Below are 5,900 nucleotides of genomic sequence, written 5' to 3'. Positions count from 1 at the left end.
AATGAGAATAGTGATGGGAACGAAAATATCTTATAACGGCCAAATAAGGATCAATGCTATAATATAAGATAAGATAATGATATTAATGTCCAACAAAAGACCAATAAAAAGTTCTACGGGATTGAAAAATTACAACAATGAGGCTGACAGCAGTAGGAACACACAAAGGTGTCCAAAAATAAATACAATAACAACAAGAGAAAGCAAACCAAGAACTAGAGAGGAGGCCAAGAAAGAGAGAGAGAGACTACTTTCTAGGCGAGAAGAAGTCAGTCACTGAATGATATGTATGTCGATGAATAAAAGCCCTGTCATGTATGTGGCCACTCACAGAGGAGTGTTGTTGGTGCAAATAGTAAATGTGGAAAATTGGGAAGTTCGTTTTACAACTCTCAAGTAGCAAGCACAGTTCGGTGGCTCACAACCTCAAGTATGGAGGAAATTCAGAATCGAATAAAACATGATGTTGTAAATGATAATAAATCCATGTCACCTTTACCTTTGAAGGAGAGTTCTTTTTCAAAGCTAAAAAATTGTTCTCTAGTTCAGCACAAGACATGCAATATAGAGAAAATGCAACATCCTAAAACAAAATAAGAAAAGAAAGCAGCTTCCTTAAAAGTGGAGAATATTTGGGAAAAGAATGAAGATGCTTGACCAGTCGTGTCAAGTGTTCAGCAAACTGAAAACTAGAAATGGTATTACAAATTAGAGGTACTTGATATGTATGTTGAATTCAAAATACTCCCTCCAAGAATTTAAAAAGAAGTAGCCTTCAGTGATTTGCTAGATTTCCATCCAAAACTCCAAAATAAGACCGATATGGCAAAAAAGAAGTATTTTGAATTAGCGTAGGATCTCCTTGCAGAAGACCAGTGCAAAAATGTGTATGAAGAATTTCTAGTAGACTTAAGTCATCTAATAGAGGTTCTTGAAAAAGAAGAGCAGCCAACTACTATTGATTTGCAACCTTCTCTGGATCACATAGAATATGTTACACAGGGTGGAAGTTTCTACGTTGGTGATGTGGAGGTTAGCTTTGACAAGCAGGTTGATGAGGTCGGTTGCACACGAGGTAATAGCAGGTTGGAATCTTTGTACGATGAACCATATATTTCTGATGCACATAACATGAATTTAGAGGAACAATCTAAGATGACACAATAAGACGATGAACTGCTTCAACTTAAAAATAATGAAATGCATACCTTAAAGAACTAGTTGAAGGTTAGTGAAGACATGTTTGTGGCATCTTTTGGTACATTATGATGGCACTCACAAGATGGTTGAAGATCTCTACTGGAAGGCTGAAAGGGAAGTGGAAGGAGATTGGCTTGTTGCTGATTTGCAGGTGGTCAAAACAATTCTTGAAACAATGAAATCATATTATTTATGTATGTTTTCCAACAAGGATTATATTCTTAAGGTCACTGAAAATTATGCTGATTAGTTGAATAGAGAATGGAATGATATTAAGGAGCTCAACAGGGAGCTTGAGTATGCTTGTGAGGCATTGGATAATACTCAGTTTTCTCTTTAGGAAGCAGAAAATTAGATTAGGATCACGAACCATTTTCGGGAACATGAGGGTAAAGAGAGGGAAGAGTTTTTACAAGAGGTAATTGAGGAACTTGATAGCATTCTGCAGAGTGATGACTTGGATAGTCATCCCAAAAGACCAAATACCAAAGTTTCAGATCACATTCAGCTTATAAAGAATCCCATTTTGAAGTGGATGCTGATTGGACTTCCGATATTTCCCTTTTTGAGGTAAACAAGCGAACTCCTTTTGATTGTTATGAAGCAGATGGCATTGATTTTTAGAATATTGAATCTTGGTAAAGTTCCTAGTAGTGAATCATGGTCATAGGATGGGAGTAGTGAATTGATTACTGTCGCTTGTCATTGGATCAGTCCAAATATGGTTTTTGATTTCACCGTAGAAATGAGTTAGATGGATTTCCTACATCAACCATTGAACAGATCTTGGTGGAGTATTGATGAGAGCTATGTTTCAATCATAGCGAATAGCTTTTCAGCTTCATACTTATAACACCTATGTTCTTGGGGGTTCTCTAGATTTATGATGACGGTATGGTTTTTGATGTGCCCGTGGTGTTATTTTCAGCTTTTGAGCAACTTGTTTCTTACATCATCTATTTAAGTTGGGTCGTCACCATTTACTGGTTATACATAGCCCCTTGATACATTTCTACCTCATCATATCAGCTGGTCATGACAATAGGGCTTGGGATCTAGGTGTTGAAAGTATGTATCTATGGCTTGTTGAGGATTTTGTTGTAGTTCTACTTAGTTTGAGACTGGATGCGATAATAATCAGAGTTGTACAATCTACAGGTGCAACGATATTTCATAGATTTGTATGGGATCCAAGAATTTGGTTGATGGATGGGTTGCAGAATGACACCTTGCTTTGTAGTGTGGTTAGATATGTTTTCAGATTGGGCTACAAGTCTACTTGTAGATTCATATGGGAGCCTGGTATTGATTACTTAAGGGCAAGCAATCTTGAGGAGGGAAGATTTGTAATGTCCCCTTTTTGGGACATTAGAAAATTTAAAAGGATACATATGTATGATATTAAAATTGACTATGAAAGCGTGGACTCAAAATATAAATGGTCAATTTAATATTCAAAGTGGGCTAAAAATGACAAGGACAGATAAGATGAGAAGTCAAGAGGGGAGTCGAAGAGTCACAGCTGTGAGGATAAAAGGAGAAGAGACTCAGTCATTTGGCATGCTTGATTTATGATTCTTATTTCAGTTCTCTTTTGCGAGAGCTATTCAGGAAAGCTTCAACTTTCAGTTAGTGGGAGGATGTAGCCCCTCGTACCAGCAGACAGTAGACACAAACCCATTGTCCGTGGAGATGTCACTTCAGGTGTCTCGCATGCGCTTACAAGTTCTTCTCTTAGTGTTCCAATTTGACTATAAAACTATGCTTAAGATTGGATTCTGAATGCTGGTTATTGTATTGCTATTGTATAATGCAATAACATGTTTTTGAGGAATTTTATGAGAGTTTACTGGTTTTATACTGTTCGTTTGTAACGCATTTTCATATGCTTGAATGCTGATTATTATTTTGTAAAAAATGGGTTAATATGTTTTGGAGAATCTACAGCTTTCTATTGTTGTTTTGTAATACATCTGCCTGTGGTTTAAGTCTAAATATCAGTTTTGAGGAAACAATCGCATAAATATCTATTGGGGATATTTCCTAGGGTTTATATTACTGGTTTTATAATGCAACTTGACATGTTTATGTTTTGAATGTTATCTAGAGAAAAAAAATTGGGTCAATATCCATTTGGGATATTTCACTTATGTTCAATATAACCTAAAGTTGCGCATAAGAGTTAGCACTGGTTAGTCCATTTGGATTGGATGACATAGATCCTTACTGTGATTGGACTTCACTGGATCAACCTCCATTTTTCATAGATGATGATACCGATGATTGGGAGAGATAGGCTATGAAGGAGGGTGAATTTGTTGTGGGATTATATGACATTCAAGTGGGTTATCACGAGGGCACCGAGAGTGAGGAAGATCCAGATGATAAAGAGTCATTGTTAGTATCAACACCATCTACATCGAGGATGGAGGTCAGGTCACAACCAATTGTACAGACATAGGTGATACAATGACAACATACTATTAGGGTTAGACCCCCTCTCATTCCTATAGTTTTAACTAGAGCTACTAGGAAGGGAAAGAGGAAGATGTAGACTAGTTTACTATTTGATATTGTACTTGACATTTGTATTTTCTTAATTTTGCAAAGACAATTTTCTATTTCTTAGTATTCTTTAGAGTTTAGACTATCAGACTTTGGCTACCAGCCATCAACATTACACACGAGGATGTAATTTTGTTACATTATTTGTATTTATATATAACTAGATCAGCTTGTTTGATTTGTTTTCTTATTTACAAACTCATTAGATGCATCCTCTTTTTGAATTTTGCCAAAAAAAGCATTTCAATTAAAATATAAACCATTTAAGTTCTCAAGAAGTTTCCAACTTATCTTCGATTTTTATTGATTTTTTGTTTTCCCTTTGTAATAAGTTGTCAATAATGTTATTTGGAACTATGGTCTCATTATGATCTTTCCAATGATATATATGATTAAAGATTTAAGGGCAAACTTGAAATTTATGATTCCCAAAAGTTTGACTGTCAAAATCTAATCAAATATTTACTAAAGTTGAAAATTGGTTGGCTAGGCTTTTATTACCAAATAATAGGGGATTTCATGTTCTATAACATTCTAGGTTTGCTAATAAAAAAAATGAGCAAGTCAGAGGGGGCGTGGACATGGGCACACAACTAGGGTTTTTGGCTGCGCAGGGGAGCTGGAGGGAGGCAATCAAGATGGATATCTTTGGTGGCATGTTGATGTGCTTTTGCGTGGGATCTCTTGGTAGGGCCGATGAGGCTTCTATTGGTGTTGTGGATGTTGTGTTGGGTGCCTCTGGTTTTGTCGGAAGAGGGACTTCTCCCTTGCTCTTAGCTTGTCATGGACTCCCCATGTAGATGTCTCTGTCTTTGGTTCTCTCTCTCCAAATGGGAGAGGAGCAACTGGGTAATGTGGGTCATTGATCTTTGGGATGGATTTCCCTCTCGATCTCACCAGTTTTTTTACTTTTGTTGGCTTCTTTTGGGGCTAAAGGTTTTGTGAGTGGGGGCATTTAGTTTTTTTTTGCTCTTGGCTTCTGGTCTGTTTTGGCGCTCTCTTGCTGATCTAGGGAGAGTTTTTGCTTCTAGGCCCAACACTTATTCTAGTTTCTACTTTTGGGTGGTCATTAGTGCTCACAATCTCAACCATGTTGGCCTTTTTGAGATAGCTATCCTTTATGCTGCCTTTGATCCTCGTGGTAATGATCTCTTGTCTTTGGTCAAGGCAAATGCTTGTAGTTTTGAAGGGCCCAACTTGACTGGCTTTGGTTTTTGGTCAAGGTATGGTTTTGAAGGTACCCTCATAAATCTTGTGATTTGTCTTGAGTGTTCTAAGTTAGTTCGTGGTTGGTCTCTGCCATGTTTTGTTCCTATTTAGGGGGAACTGGTCCCGATTGAGGTGGGTATTCTTGGCTCTTTTACACATAGGGTATGGCTCACAGGTAATTTGTTATCCTTTCTGTCCATTCCTATTGAGGTGGATACGGAATTTTGGAAAGTTGTGATTGAAGTTCTCTTGTGGGTGACTCTTTGTTGTCATTTCCCTAACTGCGGATTGATCAATGCCCAGTTTTCTTCGGAGAGCATCTTCTGCAACTCCTACATGGTCTTATGATCATTTTATGGAGGCCGGTCTAGATGATGGTTATGGGGTGAATGGTAAAACCCAAAGGTGTGGTTTGGGGGTCCATCAAATGTCCTTTGAGCTTCGTGTTTCGGAGGCTTTAGCTGATTCGATGTATTAACCTCCTCATTTGGGGTTCTTGGCACAACTAGTTCTTTGTATGCATATTTATTTTAAGCTGCTTTTTTATCTGCTGGCTCTGGGCTGCTGGCCCTTGCACGGGCAGCGTTTCATCTTTGTGGGTTCCACATCCTAGTCAAAATCTTTTTGTATGGGGTTTCAACATCCCCTCAAAACCTGTTTTATGTTAATCAAAAAACATTCTAGGTTTTCTATGCATTCCAAATAAAGAAGATGAAGAGGGTTGCAAAGGGCAATTCCACTAATGCACTTTGTGGGGTCGAGCATGCAAATTATTGTAATGAGAATGACCATGTTGCTGTAGAATTTTTTTTTTGAGATGTAAATATTCAGATATTAGAATTAAGTGTTTCTTTCTCGCAATTTCTTGTTGTTTCTCTTTCTTTTCTCAATGTTTGGGCCTGGTAAAGTGAGTACCCTTCATCACA

At 37.5% G+C, this 5,900-nt stretch overlaps 1 protein-coding gene across 4 annotated transcripts in view; it reads left to right on the top strand.

Moving 5' to 3' along the window:
* Positions 1-5,900, top strand: part of LOC149533635 (oxysterol-binding protein-related protein 1C-like) — a 268,757-nt gene that overhangs the window by 97,613 nt on the left and 165,244 nt on the right. The window lies entirely within an intron of this gene.

The sequence above is a fragment of the Cupressus sempervirens genome, chromosome 10 (assembly GCF_028749045.1).
Source record: "Cupressus sempervirens isolate cs-2001-9-10 chromosome 10, ASM2874904v1, whole genome shotgun sequence".
NCBI classification, from domain to species: Eukaryota; Viridiplantae; Streptophyta; class Pinopsida; order Cupressales; family Cupressaceae; genus Cupressus; species Cupressus sempervirens.
Note: the sequence above shows the minus strand (reverse complement) of the source record. Positions and strands in the feature narration are given on the sequence as shown.